General features: G+C 41.2%; 1 long non-coding RNA gene across 1 annotated transcript; it reads right to left on the bottom strand.

Moving 5' to 3' along the window:
• Positions 1-1448: 1448 nt before the first annotated feature.
• LOC147653396 (uncharacterized) lies at positions 1449-11886 on the bottom strand. Its single transcript, XR_015285968.1, has 4 exons — positions 11697-11886; positions 10829-10939; positions 6559-6675; positions 1449-4488 (listed from the first exon to the last, which is right to left on the bottom strand). It is a non-coding gene; the product is annotated as an uncharacterized LOC147653396 (long non-coding RNA).
• Positions 11887-14230: the final 2344 nt, after the last annotated feature.

Below are 14230 nucleotides of genomic sequence, written 5' to 3' on the forward strand. Positions count from 1 at the left end.
TCACCAAGGCCACCCCAGGATTAGCTACAGCTCCTTCCAGCTTGGCTGTGTTTAAAGGGATGTGGTGGATCACTTCACCAGTCTCACCATGGGAGAAGGAAAATCAGCAAGATGAGGAAGCTCTTGCTAACAGACTCTTAGTCCCAGGAGTGAGTAATATTAATAGACTGCCTGCAATCTATTAGGAAAAGGAATTAATTAGTATCTTTAGATGAGTTTGTTGTGTGTTTGTTTAATTATGCACACAGGGAAAAAAAAAAAATACCATCTGCCCTTCTGAAAAAGAATAAAAATGCAATCACACAGGAGCAGATGCCCAAAGAAGGCAAGTGGAACTGCTGCACACACGAAGCTGATGGCAACAGAATCCTTAAGCATCGCTCCATTTCCTGTAAGCACATTTTAAATGGCCAAAACTTTCTTCTGAGTCTCCAGAGAGATAATTTTATAGACAAGAACTTTTCTATAATGCAGAAAAATCTATCAATGCTAGAAAATGGTCTGTTTTGGTAACAGTGCAGTCCATTTGGGATAAGCTCTGCAACCCTCATACTCACAGAGCCATTGAGGCTGGAAGAGAACATCCATTCAGCTGCCCTGTTCAGAGCAGTCAGCTACCACAGGTTTGCCCCACACCAGGTCCAGTAGCTCTTTGAATATATCCAAAGATGGATACTCAACCTTCCTGGATAACCTCTTTCAGTGTTTAATCATCCTGATAATAATAAAAAAACCACATTCCTTGCATTCAAACAACTTTTTGTTTCCCAGTTTTTGCCCCTTGTCTCTTGTCCAGTCACTGGGCAACTCTGAGGAAAACTGAGCTTCAACCTCTTCATTCCCCTCCTCACATGTTTATACGCACTGATGAGATCCCCATGAGATTTCTCTACTCCAGGCTTCTTTTTTGACAGATGCTGCAAACTCTTAATCATCTGCATCTCTTAATCATCTGCCTGGCCCTTCAGTGGCTCTGTGGCTGTTCCTTCCCAGATCCAGGACTCCACATCCACTTCTGTGCTCTGAATTTCACAGCTTGCCCCACTGACCATTTTTCCAGCCTATCAGGATACTTTGGAAAGCACCTAATGAATCAATCACTCCTTGAAGTTTTACATCACCTACAAACTTGCTGGAAGAGGTTCCTGTCCTGTCAGGTCATTGATAAGGATGTAACTTTGCTTGTTTCAGCACTGGGTTCTGCTGCTCACCCCTCATGCCTGATCTCCAGTTGAGCCTCACACCACTGAGACCCCCTGAGTCCAGCATTTCACTTAGTTTTCAACCCAGTTCACTGTCCATTTATTTAACCTGTATTTCCCCAGCTTGAAAATGAGGATGTTGTGGCAAATAGCGTGAAAAGTCCTGTTAAATTATTGAAATAATCCCTGCTCTTCTCTCACCCATTGACTAATTATTTCCTTGTAGAAAGCTTTGATCAGACACAGTTTCACCTCCATGAATCCATGCTGACTTCTCTCAAGTGTTTTATTGTCTTTAGACACTTGGAAATGGCTTCTAGAAGGACTTGAAAGCAGAATATTTTCTCCTACTCCTTATGGACCTCTCTTGAGAACACAAAGCATTAAAAATTTCCGTGTCAAAAGAAATCCAAGAGAAAACTGAGCTCAAGATTTTTCCCCAAACCATTGGTGCTTCAAACCTTCTTTCCCAGGATGGCTCAGATCTTTGTCCCTCCATAGACACCTTTATGCTTCATAAAGAAAGTCTCAAACAGTCGTGTTCAACCTGAGAAGATGCAGGAATGGTGACATATCATCCTTGGAATTGTTCAAGGCCAGGTTGGATGGGGCTTGGAGCAACCTGGTTTAGTGGAAGCTGTCTCTGCCCATGGAAGGGATTGGAACAAAACAATCTTTAGGGTCCCTTTCAGTCCCAACCATTTAATGGTTCTACGGCACTTGTCTTGTTTGGGTCTGAGTGCTGAGATCCCCATTTAGTTTCACTGCTGTTTTAAGTGGATTTTAGAATTATGATACACACCACAGAAACGGTTGCTACATATATTTAATGTGCATCATTTATAAAGAGACAATTCCTTAAGGGTATATGGAGATGTACGGGGGCATGTATCAATATGTATGGGTTTAACAAAAAAAGCTGGAAGGTCTGGACTCAAATAATCCATGCTCCAAAAATGTCTATTTTAAACAATGAAGCAACAGCAGCAGCATTTGTCTTTGTTTTAGGATCATGCTGAGTGGCTTAACTGTGCCAGATGGTTTGTTCATGTCTTATGAGTGAGAAGAAATGTCTGTGAGCTCACCCAAACTTGAATTTCCCTCACTGAGACACTTCTGACATGAAAATAATGAAGATGCTGAGATGAAAGTAACTTATAAGACATTTATTCGATTTCATACTAGATGTACAAAGAATAAATCAGACAGGGTGTCACAGGAGATAGCAGCAAGGAAGAGATGGAAAAGAAGGAATATATGGAATCTGTACAGCTGCTGCAGGAACATGCAGGGTGGGAGCAGAGTTATTTACCTCTACATCACGTGCCCAGAGAAGGGTGCCCAGAAAGGAATCACAGTCCCCCAAGATCACACTTGCTGCTTTATCCCCTGCTCTGTGCTGCAGAGTTCAGCTCAATGCCAGCCCTCTGCAGGCATTGGAGAAAGAGGTATTTTATTTCAGCCTAAGCTTTCTTATGAAGAGCTAAGTGAAATTGAAAAATGTCCCTTCATGGCAAATCCCCTATATATTTCTGGTCTGTGTTTTCCTCCACACCAGTACAAAAGAAATGTGTGTTTTTCTTTTTTACAGAATGGACGAGGGAGCGACAAAGAAATTCAATTTGGAAAGGTCAAAACACAACAGATGTCAAATGCTCTTTTTGACATTTTCAGCTGAAGAGAAATGTTTCGACATGCCTGAAATCAAAACCTTTCCATTTGGGTTGCTGAAAGGTTTTGTTTTGAGTCATGTCAACATTCAACTTTGTTTTCTCACAGCAGCACGTGGTCTTGTGGGAGCTGTAGTTAAAACAGAAACAGTCACATTTCCCTGCTCTCCTGGAGCAGGCTTCCTGCTCATAATAATTACATGCTAATTACTAGTTAATGTAATGTCCAAGACAAACCACATTGCTTGGCTGATGGGAAGTCAGCACAGTTCCTTAGTAGAAGCACAATCCTCTGAGAAGATTATTTTCTGGGTGAAAATGGGCCTAAAACTACCAGTCCCATCAGGCTGTACAGCATCAGGAAAAGGCAGTTTAATACTTTGCTAAGGTGTTTCCAAAAGAAGCACATTATGAGCAGCCCAAAAGGAAAATATAAGTATTTAACAAAACTCCCAAAATGTTTCCTTAAAAATGTGTGTATATATAGAAAAGTTTTTAGATTGGAAAGGTCTTGTTCATCTGTCATTAGGATGCTGGGCCTCATCCTGGTGAGCCACAGCCCTCACAACTGAAATGTACAATAACACTCAGTGTCTGCAGTAGAGTGTTTTAAGAGTGACAAAACACAAAAAAAAAGGAAAAAAAGAAAATTTTAACTTCACCACATACTGGAATATATTATTTAACAGCCTTCCTACACAGAAAAATAATATTACAAAAAACCCTAAACCATAAAGCACCACAGAGCTGATTCCAGTCTGAATGACATTGATTATAATGTACATTTGTGAGGGGTCAGCCATCCTCAAAAACTCCCAGGTGCTTCCTAAGCCATAAATAAAGAGATCCTTCACCAAATATTGGGGTGGAAGGTGATAACCACTCTGCATCAGCAAAGATGTTTACTGGATATTTTGGAGATGATTTTATTTGCAAGTACAATTACTACTCTAGCAGCAGGCACATAATCCAGGGATGAAATCCTTTATTCAGGCTCTAGGAGTCCTAACTAGGGTCTGAAGTTTGGCCCATCTTTGACACTGACCTACTCTGGAAACATTCTCTGAGCTGCAACAGGACCTCAAAATCCTGAAAATCCTGAGAACACTTACCCCATAGCAGGACTCAGATGCCCACAAACCCCCACCCCGATTTCCAAACATCACCTTTAGATTTTGGAATGATACAAAACTTCATTTCCCACCTTCTCCTAGGGACATTTATTCCCTGCTTTAAGGTCCTCTGGGTAGAAGATGATGAATGGATAATAGGAAATACAATTAGCATCAGGATTTTAGGTCCCTAACTTGTAAGTAATGGGAACACCACAGTTCTGGCCCCAGCATGAGAGAAATGGTCCTTCCAGGGAATTTCAGGAAAGCAAATGGAAAACTGGCAGTCAAAAGAGATGGTGAAATCATCTCTGTTTCCCTTCCCTTCCCTTACTGACACTGCATGAGTTAATGTGAGACACACATAAATATAAAACAAACAAACACTAATATAAAATCACATCCAGAACACAGCTGCTGTACAAGGAGAAGACAGACATCACTTTTTCTGTTGGTGTTCTCCAAAGGACAGATGCATATTTAGGTGGAGCACAGAAAAAGAAGCTGAAAAATGAAAGAAATGGGTAAGAATTGGGGGAAGCACAAAGTGTTGGACACATATAGAGCTTATTTATGGATTTATTCACAGTATATGTAGAATAGAGGGCTACAGGTAACAACAGAGGACAACTGAGTGAGTGAATATGATGATGTAAGAACACACATCCTTAAAGGTTCACCTACTAATTATAGTAAAATCCTTACAATGAGTAATTTTCTGCATTATGATCCTATAAATTACTCTTCTCTTGGAAAGAAAAGAACTGGAGTGAGGCAGACAAGAGAAGACACCCGCTGAAAAGATAAATACAAATAACTTCCCTTTTCCTAGCAGCTTTTCTTTCACATTGACAAACAGAGGAATAAGATGCTGCACAAATATCTGTAATTACATGACTATTACAGGTTCTGAGTGAGCCATGGAGTCTCACAAGACTCACTAATGCACTTGGCTCTCCAGATCCTGTCATGGTGAGGAAACTCCTCTTGGATGTCTTAACCCTTGAGTATTAGTGTTTGCTCTTCAAAATATGTTGCCAATGGTGTAAAATAAGGGAACTTTCTCTGAAACTACAGTAACTATGGTGATTTGCACCAAATTTGGCTTTGATAAACCCACTTTTTCTCACCATGCTGCCTGTGGGCCGGAGAAATTGAGTGGCATATTTTCTTTTTAGGTTTTTGTATGAGTTGATTATAGTGTAACCTCAAATTCCCATATTCACTCAACACATTATTATAATGTTAGTAACATTAACTTTGCTTTTAGATAGATTAAATGGGTTAATACACAAAAAACAGCCAGTTTTTAATGTAAGCAAACACAACTTTTCCTCCTGTTCTTTCATTCTGTGAAGTTTTCCATGCCTTCAAGTACACTTGGATTTACTTACAAGAATTATATTGCCATTCTAGCAGGAATTACCTGGCCCAAATTTGTCAGTCAGGTCTTTCCAGGTTTGACATGATTTTCTAGAATCATAGACTAGTTTGGGTTGGAAGGAACCTTAAAAATCATTTCATTCCAATCCCTTGCCATGGGCAGGGACACCTTCCACTATCCCAGGTTGTTCCAGGTCCCATCCAACCTGGCCTTGGACACTTCCAGGGATGGGGCAGCCACAACTTCTCTGGGCAACCTCTTCCAGGGCCTCACCAACCTCACAGTCAAGAATTTATTTTGAATATCCAATATAAACCTACTCCCATGTCTCCATTTTGATACTCAGACAACTACTAATTATTGATTTGGGGTGCCTTGTCTTTCAGACAGCTTGAATTGTTCATGTGCACTGAAAAACTGATTAGAGCATAAGGGGGTTGAAAATCCATATCTAGAGAGCTGGAAACACAAGGCTGGTGTAGGATAGAGAGAAGGAAAGAGAAATGATCTTATGTAACACAGAAGCCAGACAAAAACTCATGTGTCCCCAGACTGTCATCCCCTTAGGATTTCCAGCACTGGTACTTCTTCCCAAACATGGAGATCCATGAAAAAATCATACCAATTTTTGGTGGAATCAGGTGGCCTTCTTGAATATTGAGCTAAATCAAGAAGTTTGGGAAAGGCTTCTAAATTCTTATGATAACTATTTCTGAGCAATTTTGTGCAGCAGCTGGAGCTGTCGACTTGTCATGCAGAAGGGTTGCAAGGACAAACCCGTTCAGATCAGCCCAGGCATCTGCTGGAATGGTTTATGAGTGCACAGCCTTGAGCAGAGGTGAGGAAAAGTGATTTTATCCTACCAGAGCTTTGGCTGCAACAATTTCAAGTGGACTGTTGCTTTACTGAAACAACAAAAAAATAAACAATTCCCTTCCACTGCTTTTTAAGAGGATTCAGTTTTTCTTCATTCTTTTTATCCTGTTAGGTATGAAAATATGTAAACTTTCAGCTCTTGTGCTTGGAGTTTTGCTATGTTTTCTTGTTATACAGAAATTAATCTCCCCTTGATGTTTTTGCTTGCTTTCAAAAGCTTATTAAAAATAACAAGGAACAAATTGGGTGGAAAAATGAACAGCTGATGAATCATCCTTTTCTTTGTCAATCTGAGAAGACTGAACCAAACTAACCTTTTTAATTGAAATCTTTCAGGCTTTTGGACAGGATGAACAGAGAACTTTGTCTTGACTGCAGCTTGAGGGCATCTCCTTGCAAGGTATAGGCTTTAAACATCTTAGAGACTGGTCCTTTGGAAGGAAAGCATAATTAGAGTTTGGAAAGTTTGTGGGCCTCCTAAAGAGAGTGCAACAGCAGCTAACTTCAGCTTTACTGAAACCAGAGACACAATCTCAAATGGAAAATAATTCTACTGTTTTGTACACATCATGATAATGCCTTGAGCTAAATATGATATTAATGGGGTTCATCAAACCCAGGCAAGATTATGTGACCAAGTTATCACTGTGTCAGAACTAAACATATCTCCAAAGACATAATTAGACTGTTCACAGATTTGGACAACAAATGATAAAAAGCAGAGTCAGTAAAAAATTCTTAGAAGGGAATATAACTTAAAGGAGATAATATGCCAGGGAGAGCAGTCACATCTCCCCTTTGCCTCCAGGAAGTCCTTTCTCCTTTCTAGAAAATTCTGGAGTATATTGACAACACAGGATATTTTTTTCCTGGATATTTTAAGTACTGGAGTAGTTGACATCAGAATTTTTATCATGTTTTTGTGAATACTCCCCAGGATAATTTCCCAGCCTCTCTGCCTCCTTGTGTAGCTGAGTTCCAGCATTTTCCAACTGGATCATGTTATGTGGCCACTATCAGAGCAATGGAATGGGCTGAACAGTTCCAAAACTATGGAAGGAAACCTCTGCACATGTTCAGTAATGAGCTAGAAGTTACTTAACTTCTTAAACTTAAATAGTAATTTAAATAATTTAAATAATAATTAACTAATTAGGCCCCAAAGCTGTGAAGAGTGTTTGACTTGGATTGCAGAGAAAGGCATAATTTTCCCAACAGTCAATTGGCTGTTCCATTATATTCCTAATTCCAGCTATTTCTTCTCTTTACATTACTTGTCTTTGCGATTATAGATTAAATAACTGAGATGTTTGTATAACTTAGGACTCCCCTCAAAATTTAATGTATGTAAACATACCTTTAGGGGAAGGCAATAAAACAACTGAAAAAATAAACCCATCAGTCATGCCATCATAGGCTGCAATACCTTTTCTTGCAGAGCCCATTTGTATTAAGGAGGTAAAATCATGTAACAAAAACATGAAAATCCTTAACCAAAGTCATTGTAATGGACTTCAAATGAGATTCAAAAGCTTTTTGTGGGACTTAATTCTTACATTCCTAGGAAAAGTTCAAGCCTGAAGTAGTGCAAAACTCTTTAAAAAAATAGATTTTTTTTTTTTGATTTGCATTTGGTTTTTAAGAAGATTAATTTATACCCTTATCTGACACTTTAGCCACCAGCTTCATCCACCCCCCATATCAATGAAAAATTTCTTCCTAATATCTGATCTAAATTTACCTTCCTACACCCAAAAGTCATTATTAATTAATGGTCTTAGGCTCTCCACATTAAAGTTAACAGCCATATTTAGATCCACTTCCCCCCAGCACCTGCCTGAGTAGCAGTAAGCTGAACTTAACCCCTGGTTCACTAAGAACCAAGCCAGACTCATCAATGGAAGATCCATCTCAGGAAAGAAGTGTCACATCCCCAGCCCTGCCCACACTCTGAGCTCTCCACATCATATCAAAGTCTTGCCAACAGCACTGCTCATCACAGATCCTGTGTGTTTTTCTCTGCTTCTTTTCCTCAGAATAAGGCTGCTCATGGTGAGAGCACACAAGGAGAACAGAGTAATTTGGGAAGTGTTTGCTTTTCTGGGGCTTTACAATGGCATTCGCAAAACCGCTTCAGACGAGCTCCTGCTCTGCAAACCTTGTACCCCACTCCGTGAGCTGGCAGCGTGATGGAGAGCTCCCATTATCAGGTCCAGCATGGGGAGTGGATTGCTCTTCTCCATCCGGGCCCAGAAGCAGATATTGCTCATGATATATTGGTGGGAATGCCAAAAACAGCAACACTGTCATCCTCCAACAGGGAGAACTGCTGTGCGTGCTGGGGCAAACGAGAACGGATGGGGGGAGTGTGTGTATTCAAACAATAAAATCTGTGCAAGTAAATCATCTCTTATTGCTCCATAGATCTTCTCCGGGACTGCTTCCTGTTTCTTAACCAGCAAAGCCTCCCTGGTAATGCTGATTTTCTCTTTGCTGTTCCAGATGGGTTAATGTCGTTTATCCAGCTGGAGCTGAAATGAAAAACGCTGAATGTTCCCCCATCCCGTGACACACCTCCATCTCCTCACCGTGTTTATTTCTTGAGATGCTTTTTCAAACTAAGAATAGGGCTGTGGAAAGGAGAGAAATGGACACAATTTGTGAAATGGGAACTAGACAAAACCACATCTCAGATGTTCCCAGCCAAAGGAATTTTTCAGCAGTTGTCATTGTTTTTGTTCTGGCATGATGCTTCACAGGGGTGGAAGGTGTTTATCTTCATCCATTTGGTCCACGTTGTCATCCACCAAGGAGGAGGTTGCTAGATTTGGTGTCACATTTTGTGTTTAATTGGACTGGGAACATCAGGAAAATATTCTGTCCCCACCATCCACAGTTCATGGTTTCATGCACTTCATGGTCACTGCATTATTCATAACAATAATAATAACAGTAATAACAACAATAACAACAATAGTAATAATAATAATAGTAATAATAGTAATATAATACCTTCTATAGTTCTCCTATCACCGGTCAAAGAGGTTTTGTGATCCTAATTTAAAAATGAAGAACCTGAGGTGGTAAACCATAATTTCTTGGTTGTACCAATGAAAAGCTAGATTTGCAGACTGGTCCAATTCCTATTGTGTCTTGGATGGAATGGTTTTGCTAGTGCCTTTCTGATACAAACACCCATTCTTTAGGAAAGTGGGTAAAGTTTAGGCCAAGGTGTTAATCTGTACTGGATTAGGATATAAAGGACAAGTGAAAAGGACCAAAAATGTGAATTTTCCTCTCCCTGGGACATAGTGCCCTATACATACAGGCCAGTATATTGTGGTAAGGCATGGGCACAATCTGCTTTGCACAGCATCTATGCCCTTCGTACTGGCTGATCCTGTTCTAATCCATTCATTTAATCATTGCCCTCATCAAACTGGCAAAGTGGGTTGTTTGGAAAATTTCCATTTAAAATTGTCTTCTTTCAGGTTTTTCAGATTGATTAAGTCTTGCTTGTTGTCAGTTACTCCATCTCACACTCTCCTGACAGCGTGAAACAGGATAATCATGTCCTGACATGCCTTACAGCCATAATAAGCCTTTCTCTACTTCCAGTTTTTTCATATTATTTACCTGAATATTAAGGATCTTTGCCTGGGAGCTGACAGATGAAGAACCTTATCTGTGTCCCATTTGCTAAGGTGCTTACATTTGCTGCTTCAAGCATTTAAAGCTATTTTACAGCTTGTGATGAACACAATGTAATTGGCAGAAGCTAATAGGAAACATGAATTTAGTGTCCCACTTTGTCCAGGTAGCAGGGAATGGACTAAATGGTCCCCAAAAACTCCTTTACTTGGAGTGCAGGGTGTAGTCAGAGATTGCTTCAGGCTTCAATGAGATTTGGGCACGTAAAGCCACAGTATCTCAGACTGAAGCAGCTGTGGTTCAGGGAATCTTGCAGGTTAAAACTCAGCACAGGCTACAGGCTCTGAAAGTAACTTTATTAAACTGGAAATGCGTTTTCGAGGCTCTGGCCCACCTCTGTGTTTGCACACAATTTTGGGAGGGCTGGAAAGAGGGGCTGGGGACTCCAGGGCCTCTTAGGAAAGAGCTCCCTAGGACTTGTTCCCACCCTAACACAGAACCCACTTTGCCTCCCCAGCCAGAGAAAGATCTTCTTGGAAGTTCAGCCATGCCAAAGTGGAATATTGGTGGAGATAAAGGGACATATTTTATTGGGGAGCACTGGGGAATGGATTGGGAGGGGGATACTGAGGCAGGTGAGGATGAAGAGGCAGGGAGCAGGATTCAGCCAAGGCTGGAGCCCACAAATGTAATGATTAACAAAGAATTTAGGACATAAATCGATTACAGTGGTAAGAAATAAATGCTTATCTCCCAGTCTCATGCAGGAAGGAGCAAGTGTAAAGATGTTAATTTAGGCCACGACTGTCATTTTCTGTGTCAATAAGTGATCCAGAGCTGCCCCTTCTCCAGTTCCCCATTCCCTTTCTTCTCTTTGGACTTTTGACCTTTGTTTCCAACCCTGTAAAAGCCACTAGTGCTTAAATATCTTACCTTTGGGTAAGACCACCAAAATTAGGCCTCACAAATGCTGTGGTATCTCACTGCAAAGCTGGAATGAACTCCTGAGATTGTTCCTGCAGGGATCAACCAGAGCCAGGGCCCCTGGGGAGGAAAACACAGATGAAACTTCAGAGCTTGATGCTTATATACTGCAAGTAGAATGGATACAGCCCAGTGGATTCCACAGATTTCAGGAATCACAGGAACACTAAAGAATTCGGGGCCAGAGAGACCTCTCTGGGATTCCCTGAAAGTGCACTTGCCTGAAGACAAATTCTTTTTTCTTTTTCACCCACTGAGATCAGACAGGTGCTTCTCTGCCTCTTTTTCACGCCAGCCTGGTTTTATACCCCTCTATCTTCTTAATTAAAATATAGTCCAGTCCCTATTAAAGGCCTTGCAGACCCTGGATTTATTGTATCACAATGATCAACAATAGCAACTAGGCTTGGAAAAAATATCCAAAAAGGATATTTAGTGAGTTTGTTGAGATCTATCATCCAGCAACACACCTACACATTTCATCAGAAGTGAAAAAGCTGCAAAGTATTTTCTTTCCAGAAAAAGAACCTACCTTTCTACCTGCACATCATCTAAGCAGTATTGCAGCATGCAAGAATCATAGGAAAGAAAAAACCAAAAATGTCCACAGTATAGATAATTAACGGGGTACAGGAGGAAGCACAAGGAAAGGAGAAAAGGAATAAGTACAATGAAGGAATAGTGGGAGAATGGGGAGAACAGAAGGGTTATACAAGTCCTTGTGTATCTTAAGGCCTGTTCACTGTTACACAAGGGGCTCTTTCCCCTCTCCCTCTACCCCTCCTGGATGTCCCTCCTGTCTGTCCCACTGTCCCACCTTTGCTGAGGGTCACAGCCTCCAGCTGAGCTGGCACAACCAAACACCTGCCCCAGCCTGTCCCATGCATGGCCTCCAGCCTCTCATGGAGGTGAGTTTCTCTTGGAATGCTGGGCTGTGAATGAGCACTGCTGGGACAGGAGCACATGTTTGCTCCAGCTGCCTCTGCTGCAGGAGCAGCACTTGTGCTGGGAAGGAGACGGCAAACCTCTGGGAGGAGCTGGTGATGTCACGGCTCTTTGCTCAGCAAATGCCAGTCAAATATCCAAGATAATCAATGGTAAGAAATGATTAGGCCCCAGTGATACCCACTGCTCTGGACATGTATTTGCAACTCCCCATGACAGGTCAGTGTTTTGTCCTTCCCTTGGCAACCCAGAACTGGCTCTGCCCTCACAGTGTATTTCTAGGCACAGAATCACCTGAAAGTTGTGGAGATAAGAGGTGCCTGAGGCTCCTGGGGCTGGTTTTGACACCAAAGGTATTGTCAGTTCTTAAATATTTTTGTTACTCCTCTTACTCACAACTTCTTTATAATTTCTGTTACTTATATTGTCATTTTTACCACTTCACTGGGATTTTCCAGCTCTCTGGAGACAGACTTTGGTTAAACATGTACCTTCAGCTCAAAAGCTTCAGTAGCATCAATTGCTCAATCAGGCTGCAAACATTAATGGTTTCAGTTCCTTACCTCCTTTCAGACCACATGGGCCATACCTGTCAGGCGCTTCATCTGCACAAGTGACTCTGTACAGCGAGATATTTGATAGGCAATAATTTCACAGTTACTCAGAATTCATACTGTCACTGTGCAAAGACAAATTTCTCCCATCTCATCATAAAAACAATTCAGTTTAAATCAGACTGGATGGGTTTAGAGTAGATGGATTAGGTCCTGCAGTGAAACTGGACAGGAAGACAACCCAGTCACCAGATTAACTGCCTTTCTCTTCTAAATAGAACCAAATGCACCCATACAAAGTAGGAGAGGCATTATTAGAAATCTTCTATTTTTATGGATGGGAATGAATTTTTATGGAGCTGATAATGCAGATAGAACACACAATTGGTCTAGTCAAAATGAAAGATGAATACAAATTGCAAATCAGCTCCTGAGCTCTAAAAATTGGTGTAACCTTCTCAGCAATAACTGATTGTTTAGGAGGCTCAAATAGAGTCACAGTGATGTTTCTTCCAGCCTTATTAAGCATCACAGTTGTCATATTAAACCAATGATGTATGAGTATTTGCTTATTGTAATGAGTTCTGGAGACAGGAGCTGGAGCGGCGATACAAAAAAACCTCAGGCTGAAGATTTTGGATATCTTTGTCTCACTCCCTGAGGGAAATATTTCTCTCTTTTATTTCACTAACATCAAAGACTGCCTCAAACCCTGATACATGTAGAACTCCTCCCAAAGCTAAATCTCTGGGATCTAATGCCCCTTCCCCCTCAATGGACTGTAAATATAACTCCAGATGTATCTGACATTCTTCTGTATTTTTTGTTTCCCTGGGAGCAATGGGAAATTAATATTCCTTTGTATATGGTAGGCTAGAGGATCCCAGATTTCTATCCAAGCTTTAGCAAAACTCTCCTGGGAAATAAATTTGGAGGTGTTGTCATCCATGCTGTTTGGAGGTCAGGTTCTTTCAGCAGGGTGAGATTTGGAGGAATTTAGGGCAGAATGAAATTGGGCACTCCAGGATCAATGAAGGGAGGTTCAAAGGGAGAAAAAAAATACATGTGCTGTTGAAGATTGGAGAAGCCTTTAGGGAGGAGAGGCAGCCAGGTGATGTGTGATTATCTGATATTCATGTGTTTTGTCAGCTCTGGGGCAAGTCCACATACAGGGTATCTGCACACTAAGGAGATATTTGATGTCATCGTGGTTGGATTTGTGGCTGTGGCAGGAGATGTTGCAATGATATCTCTGGAAGTCATCAATTTCTATATTCCAGCAGCTCTGTTAAAAGGTATCAGGATGGGAGGCACACTGAGCATCTCCCTGCCTGGTGCTTGAACTAATGGTGGGAGAACCAAAAAGCCTATTAATTTCTTGACAAAATTTAGGTCCATCATTTCTTGTTCTGCCACCCACAGGCACAATAAAAGTTTATTTTCACTCATGTAAGAGTCTTGCTAAAGCTTCCCCTTACTTCTTTGTGCTCTGGCTAAACAACACCAGCTCTTTCTCTTGTTCTTGCAGACCATGCACAGCACACATCATGATTTCTACTGCCCCTGGGAACACTCCCACTGGCCCAGCTATTGTCCTTGAAGGCTGATGTCAAAACCAGACATGGGATGCCACTGGGGACAGACAGGATAATGACTTCCATTGTCTTGTAGGCTATTGCCCAACTGATACAGCCATGCTGTTGAAAACAGCATGAACACACATATTCTTGACTTGTTCACCCTATATTGTGTAAATATTGGCTTGCTCTGCTCCGGAAAGGAAGCTGAAGTCAAAGTGAATTATCAGCATTTCCTTGTTTCTCCCTTTTTTCTTGTTAGCAGCCAGGCACTT

This window comes from Cyanistes caeruleus, chromosome 4, assembly GCF_971803275.1.
Source record: "Cyanistes caeruleus chromosome 4, bCyaCae1.hap1.1, whole genome shotgun sequence".
Lineage (NCBI taxonomy): Eukaryota > Metazoa > Chordata > Aves > Passeriformes > Paridae > Cyanistes > Cyanistes caeruleus.